At 47.8% G+C, this 21,249-nt stretch overlaps 1 protein-coding gene across 2 annotated transcripts in view; it reads left to right on the forward strand.

The window, feature by feature from the left end:
- Window positions 1–537: 537 nt before the first annotated feature.
- The window catches only part of PIK3R5 (phosphoinositide-3-kinase regulatory subunit 5), a 68,225-nt gene continuing 47,513 nt past the window's right edge, over window positions 538–21,249 (forward strand). For both annotated transcript variants that reach the window (XM_019665982.1, XM_019665983.1), the window contains exon 1: window positions 538–653. The gene's annotated coding sequence lies outside the window, so the exon portion shown is untranslated. The remainder of the gene's footprint in view (window positions 654–21,249) is intronic.

A 21,249-nucleotide genomic window follows, 5' to 3' on the forward strand; every position in this document is an offset into this window, starting at 1 on the left:
CATAGTCTGCACAGTAGGGGTGCAGGCATTATAAATGTTAAGAGCACCCAAAGAAAATAGAAGTAGTAGGAGGAAGTGGGGCTCTAGGTCGCAATGAGAGAAGGAAGCAGCTCCTCAGAGGTTCCCCTTTCTCCTTCCCCGAAGCCCCCACCCCAAGCCTCTCTCCTGCTCCGCCCTCCTCTCCTGCCGGGCGAAACCCGCGCTTCCGCTCCCCTGGCGGAACCGCACCTTAGTCCTGGGGGAACGCCGGTACTCGGTGCTGGTATCCCTCCGACCATGGCCGCCTACCCGCCAGGGCCTGTTCTTTCCGAGGGCAGACGAACTCACATCTGGGGGATGCTGCTCAGAAGCTCGACGTGCGCAGCCCGACTCTGCGGGAACTTGGGCTAGACAGGCACCGCGCAGACACGGTCCGGCCACCAGGTGGCGTGAGAGGCCCGCTGGGCGACCAGCCCCGCCCCAGACCCCGCCCCAGAGCTAGCCCCGCCCCTCGGCGTGGCCCCGCCCCACTCCCAGCCCACAGTTGAAGCGGAGCCTGGGCAGATGCGGGGACCGGCCGCGCGACTCCAGCCCGGGAGCGGTGGTCCCGACAGTACCCCGATTCGCAGGGAGTCGCCGCTGGAGAGGGGCTCGGCGCCCGGCGGGGACTGCAGGTGTGAAACCGGGCAGCCGGGGCGGGGGGCGCTGAGGGCACGCGTGGGACTCTAGGCAGAGAGGGAAATGGCTGGGAGCCGTTCGGGGAGCAGTGGGTTCTGAGAGCAGCGGGTTGGCTGGACAGATCCTGTTGTCTTCCGGCTCCGTGGATAGGTGCCACTGCCGGGGCACGGGGTCTGCACACCCGCGTTCCCAATAATCCCGTAGACAGAAGGGACGTCCTGGGGATCGAACGTTGTTATCTAGGTGGCCACTGCTGGACCGCTTCTGTGCTGTCCGAGTGTGGCCGAAGCTTCTGCCTCCTTCCCAGGCCCCCATATGTGGCAAGGTCTAGGAGTCGGCTTCCCTCCGCCTGGGAACTTTCTCGGTGAGCATTAGCCTCAGGGGTCCTTTGCCATCAGGACCTGGGAGTCGTGGAAGTGCCTGCCTTAGCCCGCCCCTGCTAGCTAGCGTGGGCCCCTAGACGGTGGCTGCTGTTCTAGTGAATTGCACGCTTGGCGCTGTCAGAGGAACTCTCTTCACCCCCTGGCAGTCCCTTGACTGACTCGGGGTGCCTGTGTGCGCGTGCGCGTGGGGGCTGGCCCATCCCAGGACTGGGGTAAATAAGCAAGAGTTCAGGTCAGTAGGAGGAAGGAGATTATTTAGAGGGAAAAGGAAGGCGAGATGAAAGCAACAGCAGGATGTGGTATCTAGTGAGTTAACAAGCCTCCGTGCAGAGAGGAGGGGTGGGTTTGGGCAAAATGAAGGCTAAAAGTAGGCCAGATCTGCCTTCAAGGCCCCTACTGGATGACCCTTCTCTTCCTCTCTCCTCCCATGGGCTCTGCATCTTCCCATCCATGCTACCCTTCCTCCTGGCCTGGGACCACCTGGTAAGGCACCAGTTCCCAGAGCGTGTTAAAATACACATTCTCCAGGCCCTAGCCCTACAGCACAGCTTTCCAGAGGTGGGGTCTGGAATCCGTATTATTCTAAAATTTGAATACGCTCCTTGAGTGATGACAATGGAGCCATTGCTCGGGAACTCTTGTGTGATGTGGAAAGGAGACCTGAGTTCCAGCCAGGCTCAGCTGTGTGACCTTGGGCATCTTACTGCCCCTCTCCCAGCCTGTTTCCCTGTCTATAAAATGGACTCTATTAGTGACCTCACAGGGCTGTGGGAGTATTAAATGAGATAACTGTGATGAGAGTGGTTGCACATGGGAGCTGCTCCCTGGATGTTTGCAGAAGAAGAGATTGGGCAGCAAGGGTTTACCTGGTTCCTCAGCATGCCGCCATGGTGTGGGATGGTCAAGCTCTCTCTTCTTGCTGCAGGATACCCTCACTTGCTTTTTTAAAGCATAACTGCCGAGGACTGTGGGGGCAGGAAGGCTCGGGGTCTGTGTGTGCTGGGCCTCATTGGGGTTTTAAGAAATCCCTCCTCCTTATCTCTGGCTTATGTGGGGGGTGATTGATATCTTCTGTCCCCAAGCTGCAGTGGAAGCTGCCACGTCTGCCTGCCCATCCTCCCTCCCATGTACGCCTTCCGTTTCTGTCAAGACTAATAGGTGGAACTGGGCAAAAGCATGTTTGAGGATATTGGAGGGGTGATGAGGGGGAGGCTCCGCAGTGAAGGCTGTTGGGGGCTGTCCACGATCCCAGGTTAGTCACTGATCACGGGGCCCGCTGGCTGAGAAGTGGGAGAAGAGGAGAGCCAGTAGCCTTTTTACCTGGGCAGCCTAGAGCTGGAAGCCCCAGTTTGGGTTCAGCTGAACACTCAATCTGTGCAAACTTGGCTTTGGTTCAAAGAGGCTCAGCAAGGGCCTGAGCTGGTGACTCTGTGGGACCCCTGTGAACCTGAAGACTGGTTTGATTAGTTCTAGGTGGGCTGAAAGCCTCCATCGGCTTTTTGAAACAGGAAGCTTCTGGAGGGGCAAGATAAAGCAATAACAGGTCAAAGGAGAGGTGTTATGTTTGATTTTTGAGCCCCTGGCATAGAAAGGAGGTGAGAAGGGTGAAGGAAAGACTATATCATCTGCCCAAGGGGAAGATGAGACACTCTCACAGCAAACATATATTGCATATTAGGATTTCCATTGACTTGAAGATGTACGTACTTCCGATTTTAACAACTCTGAAGTCAAGGTGCATCTTACCATCTATTGCATCTTACCATTATAATAGCAATATTTCTTAGTGGCACACAAAATAATGGTGTGTCTTATAATTGATGGTGTCTTAGATTCTGTTAAACACGATGTATGTTTTATAAATTTGGGGGGACACTTTAGATGTACACAGGTATACACAGAATTCTGTCAGTCCCATACATAAATTTATGTACATTAATTTTTCCAGTAGCTCTACTTTCTAAACACCAAAACTTTTCAAAATGTCTAATTTTAAAGGACATTTTTGTAAACTATGTTGCTCACATTTGTAAAGATAGCACACTGTGTCTGATTTAATAAGTTCTTGGAAATATCACATGGTTCTTCTACCTGCCGTTCCCTTTTGTACGTTGGGTCTGCTCAAGACATTTTCTGCCTTTTTCTTTCATCTTTCTTTTAGCCGTTTCCCCTCATACTTCATGTTCTTTAATCTTCACAGCCACACTCTGAAGTAGCCACAACTACTGCCCCAATTTTATGCATGAGGAAACTGAGGGCCAGGTTCACATGGCTAGAAAGTGGCAGAGCTGGGCTGACTCTGACTGGCTTCTACTCTTGACCAGAGATGACTAAGCCTGAGTGGCAGCCTGCATGTGCCCTTGGGTGTGAAGTGCATGCTCTGTCGGGCACATTTGGGATATGAATGTTGCTGTCCAGAGGCCTTTTCTGTCTGCTTCTAGGCTAGCAGCTAGGTTCTGGATCGTTGGGGTTATCAGTTAAGTGACTTCTGGATAAGTGAGATATAGTTATGGAAGGTGGGGGGCTATGACTAGGAAAAAGGAGGTGAATTTGGTGGCACAAAGCAGACACTGGGTCCTTCTTAAGCCTATTGAGCCTACCAATTGGGGTGCTAGGCTTTGGGCTTTCGAGTTTGGCCTCAGTGGGAGACTCCTGCCTCCAGCCTCCAGCCTCCCCCCACTCCTACTCCAGCCCCTCTCCTGCTGCCATAGTGATGTAAGACAACAAATCAGAGTGAGTCACTTTTAAACTGCAAATCCTGCAGAGCTGCCATTGCCCTCTGGAGAAGGCTGATACCCCCTAGCATGACTAGCAAGGCCTCCTGCCACCCAACCTGCTTCATCTTCTGGAGCTCAGGCAAACCTCTCTGTCTTTGCACATGCTATTCCTTCTCCCCCCATTGCCCTTCACTTTTTCTACCTGCCTGGTGGACCTTGAATTCATCCTTGGATGCCCAGCTCAAACTTCATCATTTTTGAAGTCTTCCCTAACCTCCTTCTCACACCATAGCACTGACTACCCACTCCTCTGTCCTTGCCGTGCCTGTTATGTACTCCTATCAGAGCACTAACTGTCCTGGCCTACAAGGTCGGACCAGTGACTTCATGGCTTGCTCACCAGAGCCTCCTGATGCTCAGTGTGATTGTTAAGCTGTCACCATGAAACTCTCTAGGATCTCTCTAGGCAAGAAGTGCATGCCGATCAACAGTGGAAGCTGCCCAAACACAGGACGGTTTGGAGGGCAGGAGGGTTGGGCCAGGAAGGAGTGGTGTGCTTTTCACTTTTGTGTCCTTCAGAGTCTTCTTACTGTTGATGTTGATTAGGCAAATAAGCCTGTGTGGTTTCCTTGTGGGGGGCAGGGCTGGGGTGTGAGGGCTGAAGGTGGCTTCCAGGCTTCTGCCACCCATGGAGTCAGGGCGCCTCATTTCTGCCTGAGTCCTCCACTCCTAGCCATGCGACCTTGAGTAAGTCCATGTATCTCTCAGGCTGTCAGTTCCCCCATCTGTATGGCGGCGTGGCACCAGATGCGTTCTGCGGTCCCTTCCTAACCTCCAGCATTCCATGATTGGCTCAGCCCTTCCGCATGGCGCACCTCCTACGTGCCAGGCATGTGCTGAGCTCTGAGATCCTGAACAAGGCGTATAACGCTTCTGCCCTCATAGAAATGAGTCTAGTCGGTAAGACACTAGACACATGTATCATTTAATTATAATCATGAGAATTACGGGGTCCTGTGAGACTATGTAAAGGGAGCTCAATGTATTGTAGTTTGGGAGTTCAAGAAAGCCTTCCCTAAAGAAGTCACATTTAAGTTGAGACATGAGACACGAAATAAAGAAAATATAATGCTAATAATAGTAATACCTAAAATTGAGCAGACACGTGCGAAGTACTCTTTGGGTGCATCCTCTGAGGTATTCCTTTCAACAGTTCGGTGGGGCATGTAGACTTCCTGTCCTGTGCGGATTAGATGAGATAACTGCTGGCAAGTACCTCGCCCAGTGTCTGGCAGAGACCAGGGCCTCACCCCCTGCTCGTCTCTCGCATCTTCCCTGCCTCCCCCGTACTCCAAGGTCTAGCTTGACCACATAAAGGCCGTACATACTATTAAAGGGCATCTCCCTTTTCCTTTCACTGCTCATCACCAAAGAGCACGTTTCAGTACTGATGCTATGGGTTCCATGCAGAAGTCCTTTGCATGTGTGCTATCATGCTGGCTGTCAACAGCAAAGGGAACCCCAATCCACAGAAAACCACCACATCGTTTTCCAGGCCTTCCTTCTGCCCCTCTCGGGAGCTGCTCTTTCTTACAGGGTTAAGAAACCTTGATTTTCTGTATCATCTAAGAAGTCACCTGTTCAGCCCCCACATCCTCCTTCTTCATCCAAAATTGTCGCCCCAGAACCATGAAGTCTCTGCAGATGTACCTCTGGGTTTTGGGTTTGAGCATTTGTTCCTGAGTGGTGTGGTGGTTTTGACTCTTGTCAGGCAAATCTTTACACAGCCGTTTTCACGCAGCCTGACTGAGGCGACCTGCCTCCTTGCTGCATTCGCTGGGTTCCTTAGATCACATCTATACCTACAGCTCTTCAAGGTGAGTTTTGAACTCTCTCTCTAGATAATAGGCCTCTTTGAAAAAGTGATAGAAGTGACAGATCATCTCCTCCCCTTCCCCCCCAAAGCACATGTGTATGCATGTGTGCACACGATTTCTCTCCCTCTCTCTTTCAAAGTTTTGGATAAAACTTTAGCGTCTTCTGAGACCTCTGCAGTCCATCGAAGAACACAGGTTATACCCCCTGTTCTAGAAAACAGGACTTTTCTGTACACCAATTTCTTTGGATGACTCCTGGCTCAGCTCCACATGGGCGTGAGCTGTTGTCAGAGGCAAGCTGGGGGTGATGATGGGTAATGGAAACCTGAAGACTGCAGAGGAGGCCACTGGTGACTCACTGGTGAGATCTCCAGGCAGTGTGCAGGGGGCTGAGCTCCCCAACCACTCACTGAGCCACCGTCATGCGTCTGCTTTCTGGATTTATCATCAAGTCTTGAGTTCAACCCCTTTCCAAGTTGATTAATGAGCATTACTTTCGCTAGTGGTGTCCTTACAAGAAGCCCTCTGTTCTGCCCCCCACTCCCCAACCAGAGAACTAGGTTTAAGGCTAGGAATGAGAGTCAGAGAAAATGTATGTTTGTGGCTATTCACATCAATAGAGACCATCTGGGAGGCGGAAAAGCAGCCACTACTGTTTCTTTGCCACAGATATTCGCAGCCTCCCAAGTTCCCAGGGTCTGGCATAGGCTTGGGGCTTTGTTTCTCTGATGTGGTCACAGCTCTTTAGAGCCACTGCCTTGAAGTCAGGTGCCACATGTGAAGCAAGCTTGCTTCAACTCCTTATTTCTAAGGATTTTTAAAAGCAGGAATGGAAGTTAAGTTTATCAAATACTTCTTTAAGCATCTACTAAGAAATTCTTGTATTCTTTCACCTTGAGATAGATTTATGTGATGCATTATATAATTAATTTCCTTATTTGAACCCTCTTTGCACTTCTGGAATAAACTCCATTTGGTCGAGGTGCGTTATTCTTTTAATACAGCTGGGTTTGATTTGCTGTGATTCTCTGGAGGATTTTTACATCTATCCTCATAAGTAAGGGCGGCCTATATTTTCCTTTCTGCCCTGCTATTGTTGTCAGGTCTTGACGTGCTGGCTTTGCAAAGTGATTTTGGAGGCATTTCATCTTCTGCACCCTGGGCCAGCTTATACTGCAGGGGAATGATCTGTTCCTTGAAAGTTGAGAGAACGATTCTGGGCGTTAGGTCCTCTGCTGCCAGATTCTTGGTCTCCCACTCTCCAAGCATTCCCCTCTCTTGCCTCTTCCTCAGTCCTCCCATGCACACACCTGTCACCTCCGTGTTCCAGAACCAGCATGTGAGAGCCATCTTTGACTCTTGGTCCATTTCTACACTGCGCTGCTTAGAGCCATCTGGAGTGCAGTTCAGCTCCAGATGCTGCAATTAGTGGGGATGCTGATCAGCCACTTTATCCCCAGAGAAAGGTAACGAAGACGGTAATGCTGTAATACAAAATGATTAAAGAAGTAGAGATGGTTTCCTCTGAGAAAAGGACACAGGGGAGAAGTAATTTCTATCTTCGGGTGTTTGAAGGGCAGCATCCTTTGGAAAAGGCGAAGACCTGCTCCGTGGAGGTCTTTCTCCAGGAAGAAAAAGGGACTAATGAAGGGAAGTTGTAAGGAAATAGACTTCAGCTTGCTACGAGGAAGATCGTGGAGAAATCCAGAGCAGGTCAACAATGGAATAAGTGGCCTTGTGGGTGTGAATTTTCTGCCAGGGGAAATATTCAGGGAAAATACAAGTCAGATGGAGAAATAATAGCTGTGAGAGTAAAGACTGAGATCATTCATTTCTAAGAGTCTCTAGTTCTTTAAATCACAGTGGCTGTGTCTGACTGGTTGTATAAAAACTGGTTGTTCTGAGAACATAATTTGAATTTAAGTTCAGTGGCCTTGAATAAACAAATCCCAAAGCTGGGAAGTCCCCTCACAAATCCCATAGCCCGGCTTCACAGCCTGTTCCCCCAGAGCACAAGCACTTTGCTGGTTAGTAAATCAGAGCCATCCGTGGTGAGAGACCCTAGAGCCGTCACTGGACATGGCGACCCTTGTCCCATCCTAAGCTGGAGCTGGGCTGTTCTTGAGGGTTCTTGTTCTTGGCCCCTCCCGATACCTGGTGAAATAAGCTAATTGAGCGCCACTTCAGAATCATGTTCCTATGTGGTTGACCTAGATAAGCTCTCAGGGCCAACCTACCCAACCTGCAGGTTGAGTTGGGAATTCATGGCCTCTTGTTCATGGGTTTTCAAGCCAACATCTCATAAACCTTTGCATTTTGCATTTACTTCTGTACTGACATCTTGGGAGTTCCATTTTGAGAAGACTAAACGCTCAGAGCTTTCCTTGACCTGTTATTGTGCTTAACAGAACACAGGAGGCTATGGTGTGATATTCAGACTACAGGATGAAATCGGAGATGTGATCTCTAGTCCTAGCTGTCTCTTGCTTACCTCCTCATCTCCCTGAGTTGGTTCCCTCTTGTATCAAACGGACGCTAATGCTCTAACATTCTGTGAGTTTTCAAAGTCTACTCTTCAAGAGTAGATTAATAGAAGCTGCTCTGATGGGCTGAGCAGAGAGGGGACTTGCTCCTTGCCTCTTGATGCCCATTTTATGGCAGGACTCCCAGCTACTACAAATCCTTTAGATCACAGTGGGACCATGCCCATGTTTCCCTATTGAATGGCTTCATCTAAGGCCATTGGGGGCTTTGTAATGGCAAATTCCAATTCCTCCCAACCTGCATCTCTTTGAAGTTTCTGTAGCATTTCATGTGCAACACTTTCTTACCACTTATACCACCTACTCTTCCTCTGCAGACTCCTGTTCTTGCCAAGCACAATGTGCTTGTCTCCTCACCCAAACCCTTGTCTCCAAGTCCATGCTGGTTATTTTCACTGTATCATTTTCAACACGTATGCCAAGCCCAACTCTTCGTCCACAAAGAAGGCTTCCTCTGCAGACTTCCCTGTTTTGTCTGTAGTGAAACCAGACTCCCAGTCCTGAAACCTTGGAGTCATCTCTGAGACTGCCCTTCATCTTTCTATTCTCCATAGTCTGGCCAGTTTTTTTAAAAATTACATTTGTTGGAGTAACATTGGTTAACAACATCATAAAGTTTCAGGTATACAATTCTATAATACATCATCAGTATATTGCATTGTGTGCTCACCACCCAAAGTCTAGTCTCCTTCCGTCAGTTTTAATGGTGCTTCCTTTCCTTGCTTCTCTCACTTCCCCATCATTTTCTCTACTACCCAATCCAGCTTTCGTCACCATGTGCCTGCTCATGGGCCTTCCAGGCTTTACCAGCAGATTCTTATGAAAACTCCTTCGTCACCATGTCCAGAAGCCTTCAGTTGCTACCCCACCTCATAGGGGAAGTCCAAAGTCCTTGGTTTTTTGTTCAAGTTTCAAAGTCAAGTCCCACTCTTTGTCCTCTCTGTGAATCCCCACCCTCTCCTCCAGCCAGATTACCTGACTCAGCTCCCCCAAGACCTAATGTGTGCTCTTGCCTCTCCCATGCCCCTCCTGATGAGGAAAACTTCCCTACCATTTTGTTCAGCATTGAGCCCCTAGCACCTAGCAGAGCCAGTGTTGGGTGCTCAGTCAGTGTTTACTGAATGAAAGGTTGCTTGGTTCAGCAGCCAGCATGTAGGAAGCCTGGGCCTCAGCCTCGGATGGCTGGGCTACCCCCAATCTGAGATCTTTGTAGGGTTCAGTCACTATCCCCCTCAGGGACTGCACCCTGCAGGCATCTTACTGGACTTCTGTGGGCATCTGAAGGGACAAAATCATGTGTTTTTGCCCTTCAGTACAGAACAAGGCAGATTTTCTTCTCTAGGCTGCTTCAAACCCCATGAGCCCTTGGGAAACTGCAGACACTGAGCCCCCACTCCTTTGGAATCCTCTTCCCACCCTCCAGGTCAATCATATTGAAGATGAGCCGTTCTCTTAAGTCTGACAGGGGGAAGATCTGGGGAACTATCCCCAAACAAGCCACTCCCAGGCTGGTGACCTCTGCTTTACAGGAGCGTGGGGAAGTATCTGTTTGCAACATGGTGTTTACAAGGCAGAGGGGCTTCCTGTCCCGCTTGCCCAGCAGGCTGTGGGGCAATCAAGAACTGTGTTTTCAGGGGGGAATGGGGCAAAGAAAGGCTTGGAGGATTTCCGGGGATTCTTCAAACATCCCCAGGGTGTGCCTGGCCATGCTGACCTTGGAGGTCAAGGAAGATGTAGAACTCAAGTTTTTAAATTGGGAAAAAATAAAATATTACTAATAATTATTAATTTGCATATTGCCCTTTACAGCTTACAAACTGTTGTTTGCAACATGGCCTTACTAATCTAATGTAGAACATTTAGAGCAAAAAGACACTCTCTTCTATTGCTCCCAAGCAGGGTGCATCAGGGTCAGGGTCATCAAGGACAGTGTGTTTTGTTTTGTTTGAAGGGAAGAGGAAAGATAACTTTCTGGGGTAGGAAGAGAGTGGCGAAAAGGACTCCCCAGGGGGAGAGAACCCGCCCATTATGATTCAGAGCTCACCCAAGATGAAGAGTGATGCCCTTGCCATACCCACCTGAAAAATGAGCTGAGAAGGCTGAGACAGGCCTCCCTGTTTCCTCAAAGGGCTGTGGCAGCCCTGGGGCACCCACCCACCAGCTAGAAACACCGCCATGGCACCCTCAAGAACACAAGCTTGTGTCCAGGGCCCCTTGCTATCTCTGGACCCAATACAAGCATCTAGACAGGCCTTGGAAAGTGCCTCAGGCTCTCTTGGCCCTGGGAACAGAAATATTTCATATTCCCTCTCTGATGAGTGGATGATCCACGAATGGGTGATCCAAAGTTGGGCTCACCTTTACCACCTGACTTCTCATGACCTGAGGCTGTCTTCTGTGGTTGATTCTTTCTCTGGCCCATTAGAGAACGGATGAGAACAAGAACTGCCCAGCTGCAGGGCAGAGGTGCAAAGGACTCCTCTGACATCAACATGTTACCTTGTGGGTCATGGTGTGATAATATTGGTTTGGTAGGGAGGTTCCCTATAAAGTGCAAATAAAGAAAACAATAATGACACAGCCCTTTTAAAAAACTTATAATAAAAAACTCCTACTTGTGAGAGATAGAGGTTGGCCTCAGGGGTGGGGTTGAGGAGGGTGGTGAGAGGTTGAGCAAGAACTAGCCTTGTGCGGCATCAAGAAAACACATTTCTGAACTAGTGAGGCTAAGGAGCTTAAGCCCAAGGCATCTGAGTTGTTTCAGGATCGGGAGAGGAGGTAGTTCTAGAAGGTACCTGAGTCAGCTAGAAAACCAAGATGATGGAGACTGTGAGAGTTGATAGCAGTAAGCCCTCAATACAGGGCCATATAGTGGATGCAATGGATAAAGAAGGAGGTACCATTTCCCTTATTCTGTCACCACGGGCTCAAGGCAAGGTGCTATTATGATCAACATTCTTCTCTGAGATGGTTATGGCTGGCTGAGAGTGCCCCTTCTTGGGCCATGGCTCAGCTCTGCTGGGTCCCATCAGGGCTTCTATGTAGGGAATATTAAAGGTTGGGGCCACAGTTCAATTCCACCTGGGGACCAGAGCTCCGTTCCCTCAGAGAGTCTTGTTTCCCCTCCTCCCCCAACCCATCCAGCATTTTTAAATATGAGAGGTTACTTTTTATTGGCTGTGCTATTCCTAAGACCTGCTCAGTACATGAAGGTGGGGACATCATATTATTTTTTATAAAGACTTAATTTTTAGAGCAGTTTTAGGTTTACAACAAAATTGAGAGGAAGGTACAGAGATTTCCCATATGCCCCCTGTCCCCACGCAGGTATAGTCTCCTCCATTATCCACATCACTCACCAGAATGATAGATTTTTACCAAGGATGAACCTATATTGACACATCATAACCACCCAAAGTCCACAGTTTTCTTTAGGGTTCACTCTTGGTGTATATTCCAAGGGTTTAGACAAATGTACAAGGACATGTATCCATCATTATAATATCATAACATATTTTCACTGCCCTAAAATTTCTCTGTGCTCTGCCTATTCACATCTCCCTCTCCCTCTGCCCCTGGCAATCATTGATCTTTTTCTTGTCTCCATAGTTTTGCTGTGGGAACATTATTTTCACTAAACTATTTGATCTTGTTTAAGGAGGAAAATTTAGGTAATGCCCCTATTTTACTTTCGTGGTACCTTCATATTGACCAGTAAGAGATTATCTCTAATTCTTTTACCAAAACAGTATTCTCTCAACTTGAATTGCTTCACTAGCTGGCCATCTCAGTTTGCTCCAAAGAATGTCTGACCTTTAAATAACTTAATCTCTGCTGTTACTGCCCCAGAGTAGGATACACAGAGGTGGGCATGCCATGTAGAAAGCATATGTTGCTTCTCTAGAGGATGACTTCAGCTTTTATGAGATGTTCCCTTACAAGGGAATTTTGGGTAGACCATGTGGCCTCTATTTAAGGTCAGACCATAAAACATACTCCACAAATTTGGGGAAAATCCCACCAGTGTATCCAAATAACACAGTAACCGACAAACAAAAACACCATTTTGCTTCGTAGATTAACTCAGCGTTCACTGGAATATTAGTATATTGGTTTGTCTGTTGTAGTGGAGAGACCCAAAATAGTAGTGGCTTAAACAAGATAGAGGTTAATTTCTCTCTCATGTAACAGTTTGAGAATAAGTGATCCAAACTTTACATGACATCTTCTTTTATGTTGTTTCTCCTTCCTCAATATGAGCTTTCATCTCAGGACTCATGATGGCTGCTCTAGCAGTTACAATTTCATCTGTATTTCAGCTAGCAGGAAGAGGAGGGAAGAAGAAGAAGAAGGCATGCCTCTTCTATTTAAAAGCATTTGGAAATTGCAATAATCACTGTTTACTCATAGTCCATTGGCCCAAATGTAGTCATAATGGCCACATTTAGCTACAAGAGAATTGGGGAAATGTAACCTAAAGTTTCTAAAAATTATATTACTATATAAGAAGGGAGAAGGGATATGGAAGGACAATTATGAGTCTCATCCACATTTGAACTCTACTGGTTTGAGATCTTTCTGAATCTTCACTGTCGTATAAATGTTCTTCGCCCCTTCTGTTGTGCAGTAAGCATGGCTTCTAAGTCCTATTGAAAACCATTCATTAAAAAAGGGCATGCTATACCCAAAGGTGGAATCAACCTAAACGTCCATCTGTGGATGAATGGGTAAACAGAGTATACTCTATACATACAAGGGAATAATACTATTTAGCCTTAAAAGGAAGGAAATTCTGATACATACTACAATATGGAAGAAACTTGAAGACATTATGCTAAGTGAAATAAGCCAGACATGAAAGGACAAATACTGTATGATTCCACTTATATTAGATAACTGTGAGTCAAACCCATAGAGACAGAAATAAAATGGTGGTTACAATGGGCTGGGAGGAGGGGCAATGGGGAATTAGTGTTTAATGGGTACAGAGTTTCAGTTCGGGAAGATGAAAAAATTCTGGAGATGATGGTGGTGATAGTTGTGCAACAATGTGAATATACTTAATGTCACTGTGCATTAAAAATGGTTAAAATGGTAAATTTTATGTTACTTATATTTTGCCACAATTTTTTAAATGGCATGCTTTAACGATTCAAAAACAAGAGTTCTCTGGCATTTTAAGAGAGATGTCCCTAAGATAAAGATCCTCAGCATCCTTTGGGTGAGGTTATTAAGCCAGTGGTGAATCCATTTGTCTGTGTTACCATTCAGCTCACATTTGTCTACATTTTCATGAGACTATAGCAGAACTTCCTAAAATTCAGATATGCTCTCTTTGTGGCATTTTCTCATATTACCTGTTTAGTTAGTGAATCCACCCTAGCCCCTGGTGGTCCCCAGGTGCTTTGCTCAGTGTACATGAACTACTTCTTAATTGTGTGCAGAGAATGTTGCCAGGGGGCTGATGGGCTCAGAGACTCTACTTTCTTTATGTTCTCCAAAATTGGGACAGCCTTTTCTAGTGCCTGTCTCCATTTTTCTCTGTTTCACTCTGTCTCTCTTGTACATCTTTCATTTTCTTAATTTCTTCAAAGATTATCAGTGGCAGTTCCCTTTCACAACTTCAAGTTTCTTTATGACTCTGAGATGTATTTATCCTCATCTGCAATCCCCAATTCATTTTCAGTAGCGAACTCTCTATTTGACTTCAGACCTCTCTGTATCTGACCCTTCCCCTCCAGTACCCTTGCTGGTGTAATCTTCTAAGTTCCAAGGCTGATGTGTCATTCACCAGTTGAAAATTTGGCAATGGCTCCACATGGCCCTTGGGTAAATCCTTAAGCACTTAGCTTGGAGTATAAGGCCATGCACGGCCTGCCACCCCATCCTGTGCAGCTTTATCTCCCAGCATGCCCCATGTCATAACTTTATTCTGCAGTGGGCTGAATGTTTGGCTGTTCCCTAAAGAAATCGTGCTGGTTCACACCTCTTTCCTCTGTCCATTTTCCCACCATCATGCCTGAGTCTCAGGGCAGCTTCTCCTTCCTAAAGAGTTACCTCGGAGCTACCCTCTTGGAAAAGCTTTGCTAACTGACCTTCTCCCACCTCCAAGTTCCTATTGCACCTGTCTGATAGTAACCTCCACTGGGACACCTCACCCATTGGGTAGTGTCTGGCTTGAAGGTTATTTCGAATAGTACTGCTGTGAACTTTCTGGCGCATGTCCTTTGAGTATGTGCTGAGGGGGGGAATTGCTCATGGGGCATGCCTAGCTTGCACATCCGTGGGTACTGCTAAACGGTTTGCCATGCGGAAAGTGGCTGTACCAGTTTACACTGCCACCTGCGGTCGTGAGGGTTCAAAGTGTTTCACAGCTTCATAAACAATGTTTTTATGTATGTATGTATGTATGTATGTATGTATGTGTGTATGTATGTATGTATTTTAGTGTTGGGTTAGGGACAAGGTTAAGGTTAGGGTTGAGGTTAGAAACAGTTTTAGGGTTAGGGACACAGTTAGGGTTAGGGTTAGGGACAGGGTTATGGTTAGTGTTAGGTTAGGGTTGGGGTAAGGGACAGGGTTAGGGTTAGGGTTAGGGTAAGGGACAGGGTTAGGGTTAGGGTTAGGGTTAGGGACAGGATTATTGTTTTCCTCTTTTTAATGTGAGCCATTCTGGTAGGTGTCTAGTGGTATGGCATCGTGGTTTGGATTTTCATTTACCTAATAACTAATGAAATTGAGCACCTTTTCATGTTTGTTGGCCATTTAGAGATCCTTTTTTGTAAAGGGTCTATTTAAGTCTTTTGCTCATTCCTATTAGGTTGTCTGTCTTTTTCATATTTGTTGTAGCTCCTAATACTTTGTATGGTGACTTCTCAGGAGCCTATCTTCCCCTCTGGACATGAGCTCCTTGAGATTTCTGGACCCCGCCCCCAGTAAAGCTCATCAAATAATAGACCCTCCATTCATATATACTTTTGACTAAATAAATCATCTTTGATCCATGCTTTCCAGTCAGATAACCATCCTCCTTGAAGAAAAAGGTGGAGGAAATAGCAGTGGAGCAGTTCTGCTCTCTCTTGGGCATCCGTGACTACTGTCCCACCTGTCCTGAGTGGTTAGCCTAATCTCTCCACATTTAAGCTCTGAAAATAACTTTACGGCTCCTTTTGATGTCTTCAGCGTTTTTCTCAAGACTTCCTTTCGTGACCTGCTCACTCTCTCTTTGGTGTCCATTCTTATTTAAGAACTTTGCTTCTATCTTTTGTGTATGCCCCAGGAAGTCACGCCAGCTCCTCCGCCTTCTCACGAGACCCTGTGACTGTGCCTTCAGAATTTAATTTTCAGTTTTCTTCCCCTGTTAAGCCACCCTCTCTGACTCCTGGGCTCTTAGAAATCTGCTTTCTTAAAGTCTAAGATGTGTGTCTGACTATGTCTAACATTTTCTCCCATCATTCGTCCAAACTTTGAGGTGACGTGTTCATTTTCTCCCTGTCTTCTCCTCACTCCTGTTTTAAAAACCTTCCATTGTCCTTTGTCAGAATCAAGGACACAAGATTAAATAGTTTTCCTCATTGCTTCCTCAACCTTCCAAGAGATGAGATGATCTGAGGAGCAAGGATTTATCAGGCAGCCTGGTTTAGACCTAATGAGACTTCCAACTACCGTCCAGATGAAACGCTGCATCCTTAGGCCTTGCTGGGTCGAATTTTATGATTCATGTGAGAAAAGCAGCATCCATATCTCTGTTAAGCTATGTGTGTGTGTGTGATCCCATGTGCCTCTCTCTTGTTTTATCTGCCTTCAAACCTCTGTATTATTTACTTATTCTTTCATTCGTCCAGCAAATATGTGCCAGGCACTCTTCTAAGCCCTCATGGAGTTTACAATCTAATGACAATCTAATGGAGCTGGAGGAGAGAGACAAGAAGCATGATCAATAATAAGTAACGTGTTTTATGTGTCAGTTGGTGGTAAGGAGGGGTGGAAAAAAATAAAGCAGGATGTGCCAGAGGTGGAGTTTGCCAGAAGTCCTTGCTGAGAATATAACATGAAGACTGGAAAGAGGTGAGGGAGTGAGCCAGGGGGACATCTGGGAAAAGAGCACCCCAGGCATTGGGAATAGCTAGTGCAAAGGTCCTGAGGCAAGAGTGTGGGTGGTGTGTTGCTATGGCCATTCTGGTCCTCAGAATGTGGCAGCTTCCATGCTGGCATCAGCAGAGCTCAAGATCTGAAGTGAAGGACAGTGTATTAGCCATCTTTGGATCTACCACAGCATCCAGCAAAGCATCTTGTGGTCATATTCCCTCAGTAAGAAAACTTTTTATTTGAGTCAATGAATTCAGGTTGGACAACCTCTAAGGGCTCTTTCACCTCAGGGTTGCTGTGATTATCTTAGCTGCCTGGTGGATGGCACCCATCTCAGTAGCTTTCTCTCTAGCTGTTCCATCTGTGCTCTTCTGAACACATGTTCAGTGGCTCTGGCCTGTGGCCTGGTTTCCGTCAGGGTTTGGGGCCTATACATGGTACGTATGATCCAGATACTATTGCTGTGTAACCAACTACCCAAAACGTGCTGGTAGAAGACTATTTTAGTATCTTATGGCTTCTGTGGGCCAGGAATTTGGGCAGGGCACCATGGGGATGGCTTGTCTGTGTTCAACGATGTCTGGAGCCTCAGCTGGGAAGACTTGAACAGCTGGGGAACTTTAGTCAGAGTGCCTGTAGTGGCCTCTCCAGGTGACTTGGGCTTCCTCACAGCATGACAACCTCCAGACGGGTATCAGATCACTTACAGGACAGCTCCGAGCTCCCAGTACAAGTGTTCTAGTAAATGAGGCAGTAGCTTCATTGCCTCAATGACCTAGCTTAGAAAGCCACACAGTGTCACCACCGATGTCATGTATTGGTTGAAACGGTTACAAGCCCACCCAGGTTTATGGGGAGGGAAATGAGATTCGACCTCTTGCTGGGGAAGTAGCAAGTCTGCATTATAGGAGAGGCTGTGGGATTGGAGATGTTGTGACCATCTTTGGAAAACACAATCTCATAGTGTACCTTCTGTTTCCCTGGGGAGGAATTCTCATTTGTCTTGTCACTGGACTGTGGTGGATTTTCAGGTGTCTGCTTTGCGCCCTGTCCATCCTAAGCTCTCAGTGTAAGATGGTTGCTGGGGCCCGCGGCTTCCCTCCTCCCACTGCTTGTGCCCTGTATGGATGAGGTCCTGGAGGCGTGGGGAAGGTGGGTAGCCAGGCAGAGAGTAGGAGTGTATACGCCCCTGGGGCATAGCAGATGACACTGTGTAATTGTTATTCTTTTGCTCAATGTGATAATGGTATCAGGGTAAAGAAAGTCGTTGTTCTTAAGGGATGCATTCTAAATTATTAGACTGAACCATGAACTTGCTGATCTCTGCTCGCATTTAATATGGTTTAGTCTGATACTCAGGAGTGACTTGTCACGATGTCCACAACCTGCAACTTACTTTCAAATAGTTCAGCAAAATGTGTGTGTGTGTGTGTGTGTGTGTGTGTGTGTGTGTGTGTGTGTGTGTGTGGTGTTGACCTGAGGACCCCCATTTGGAGTAGCAGCCAAATAGAATTCAGGCTGCAGGCAGATGGAGGCTGGGCTCTCTCTCCCTTTCATCCACACTCCCACCCATAGTCTGCCTCCTGGTCCTGCTCCCTGGGTTGTGGTAATGGTGGGGCTCAGTGGAGCTTCAACAAGCTAGTTCTATACAGGCCTGAATTGCCCCAAACCAGAATGGGTGAGTCAAGGTAGCTCAATTTTCTGTGCAGACAAACCCCCGACTCCCTTCCTGGAAGGGTCGGCAGGGAAGGCATTGGTGAGGCAGCCCTGGTTGCTGATGGAAGAGGGGAGAAGGCCTGGGGGTGGGGCATAGATGGGCTTTCCAGGGGGCAGCTGTGTATTTTTGGAGTGGGTTGGGCAGGCAGGGGCCAGGTGTGGCTCCTGGGGAGGCTGTGAGGGGAGCAGGTGGCTGAGGTGAGGAGTGAGAGTCCGGATCTGAGGTGACTGATGATCCTCAGCTCCAGCTCTGGCGCCTGTCAATCCCTCCAGGGGCTTTTGAAAGAGCCCAGGACCCTGTGAGACACTAGAAGCAAGAGGGAGGGAAACCGAGACGGGGTGGGGAGGGATGGTGGCCAGGGGCCCATTTGTGAGGATGCGCAGGGTGTCTGGTCCTCCTTGGGCTGTCTGCTCCCAGTTTTCAGGACACCTGGCCCCACTGGGCCTCCCTGGAGCCCCCACACCATGATCACTGGAAATTCTCAGAGAATTCAGACAGGCCTGGGAAAGCCCATCCATGTGAATCCTCTGAAAGGGTCCTCTCAGCACCAGGGGATCTTTCTGCTCTCTCTGAGGTCCTGAGGATACCGATGGAGCAGGCAGCTGCTGGGTCCCTGGGTGCTCCCGGGCTGTGCCCCTGCGCCTTCTTGAGCTGCAGACCTTTTGGGGACTCTGCCGCATCATGTGCCCGGTCCTGCCGCATACTCTCGAAGCACAGGCCAGATGTGCAAATTCTGCAGCTGTGCCCAGGGCTGAGCACAGCACAGCTTGCTTTTCTTGGAAATCATTGGTGATTTGTTAGAAAAACAGGAAACACTGGGGCTGCTGGTGTACATCTTGACTTTTTTGTTTTTGTTTTTGAACCCCTTTCATCTGTCTCAGCATCAGGACGTTTTAAGGGTATTTCTGCTTTGCCCTGCCCTGCCCTTCAAGCCTCCTCCTTATCATCCCACCCCCTCTAATGCACCCTCTGTTCTCTCTCCCTCTTGTCTCTGCCACCTTCTCCCCCAACCCCAATCACTGCTGTAGGGAGGGGGCAGGTCTAGTGAACCATGGAAACAGGTGTCATAATTTGATGACGTATGTAACGTGGGGCATGTGCTTCTGTGGGTCAGGTTTCCCTGCACCTGTCATTCTCCCCCCACCTTTATCACAGTGGTTAGTCAGGAAGCAGAGTTGTCTCTGTGCACTGGGACCTGGGGCAGCTGTCCTGGTGCTGACAAACGGGGGTGATGTGTCTGGGAAGGCAAATCCTGCATCCCTCTTTGGTCAGACTGGAGCTGGAGGGGCCCTCAGAAGTCACTTCATCTTTGGTGACACTGAAGCCGAGAAGGGGGGGGACTCCCCAAGGGCCCCCAATTGGATGCCTTGATTAAAGAGGAAGAACAGGAAGGGGGTGAAGAGGTCTGAGTCCACACTCTGGCTCTGCCCCAAATCATCCCCTCCCTGGCTGTGTCTCAGAAATGCTGGAGGCAGGGGTTGGGGGTGGGATAGGGGGGACTGTGTTCATTTTGTGCATCAGGCCTTTAGTAATGTGCCAAAAGCGCCGCTGCTTCCTGATACCCCTTGGCCAGGTTTTCCTGGGTCCCATCTTGTCAGAGGTGAACTCTGAGCATGTCTGATGATTGGTTTGGGGGTGTAGTCAAGCGTTCTTGCTGTCCTTTCCCCACCCCATAATGTGCCACTATGGAGAGGCCCATCTTCCATTTTATGGGTGAAGAAACTGAGGTCCAGAGAGGTTAGGTGGTTTATTTAACCTGTTCTCCCCAAGCTGGTCCCCACGAGGTGAAAAGGCCAGTGGCTCTCTGCACAAGGAGCTGCTGTGCCTCCAGCTCCCCCCTCCTGGGCTGTGCCCCGGGTCTTCATTCAGGGCCTCTGCACCACACCTTCAGCGGGGCCTCCCCTCTCCCAGGGGAACCGCCGTAGGGGCTGCCCTTCTGAAGTCATACAAGAAGTCTGATATGAGAGATGAGAAACTCCCCAAATCTCACAGAGGGGTTGTTTTAAAAGGCATTGAACTGTCCAGAGAGAGAGAGGATGTGTAAGACTAAGACTGAGAGGGGGAACAGCATGAGAAATCAAAACACCATTTAGGGAGCTTCTCGGGGAAGAAGGGGATTTGAGGAATTCTGGACTAGGGAGGAAGAGTGAGAAGGAAGGTGACCCCTCCTCACACCAGGATTCCTGAATGTGGTGGACATCCAGAGGCACCCACAAGCCCGGGGAGGGGTGGGGGCTCCCTCTGTTCCCCGCCCACCTTCCCATTCCTCTGGAGAGCAGAGACCCTCACCCAGGGCTCTGTGGGTTTGAATGGGAAACATGTGACGTCTTTGTTTGCACTCACGTCTAACTGATCTTTAGTATTTCCTTCTATTATGAATGCAGGCAACAAATCATAGTCATATCACGAGTACCTGTGGTGGGGTCTAGATGTGTTCTTATCCAGATGTTTTCATATCACTTTGCAGTTGTGCGGGTACCTCAACTGTCATTTATGCTTTTTTCTACTTCAAAGTGATAATAGTGATTAGACCCACTGCTGGAATTTGTTGTTTAATGTGTTAATGAGAAGCACATTTATTACCATTTCACAAATCTGATTATTAAAAAACTGATATTTATATTTCAGTGTAATTCACTTCCTTTGCAGTCCTATATATTTTATTTCATGCATTTAAAACATTATTGTTCAGAGGGGTCTGTAAACTTCTCCAGATTGCCAAATGGGTCTAGGGCACAAAAAGTTAGGAATTTCTGCTACTGAAGCAATTAGGTAAAGACTTATAGGTATTGATAGTTAAGGAGGGCTTTGGCGTTAGGCACACCTAAGTTGACACCCTTGCTGCAGACCCTGAGAAAGCGGCTTTCTTTCTCAGAGCCATAGTTTCCTGATGTGTAAAAAGTGATTCCATTTATATGAAAGCCTTGAAGGATTGTTCCATATGCAGGTGTCTGTCTGGTCCGGTGCTTGGCAGGACATGGGAACTTCATCATGGGTAGTAGCTTGTGGCAGTGGCAGCAGTTTATTTAGGCCCACAAGACTCAAGCAGAATTCTTTTTTATTAAAGAGGAAACTCCAGGCTAGGTTCATTACTTGCTTACCTCATGCAGAAGGTAAATCTACATACTGGGCATACTGGGATAATGTCTCTCTTCTTTCTTTCTTCCTTTCTTTCTTTCTTTCTTTCTTTCTTTCTTTCTTTCTTTCTTTCTTTCTTTCTTTCTTTCTTTCTTTCTTTTCCTTTCTTTCTTTCTTTCTTTCTTTCTT

This window comes from Hipposideros armiger, unplaced genomic scaffold, assembly GCF_001890085.2.
Source record: "Hipposideros armiger isolate ML-2016 unplaced genomic scaffold, ASM189008v1 scaffold_457, whole genome shotgun sequence".
NCBI lineage: Eukaryota > Metazoa > Chordata > Mammalia > Chiroptera > Hipposideridae > Hipposideros > Hipposideros armiger.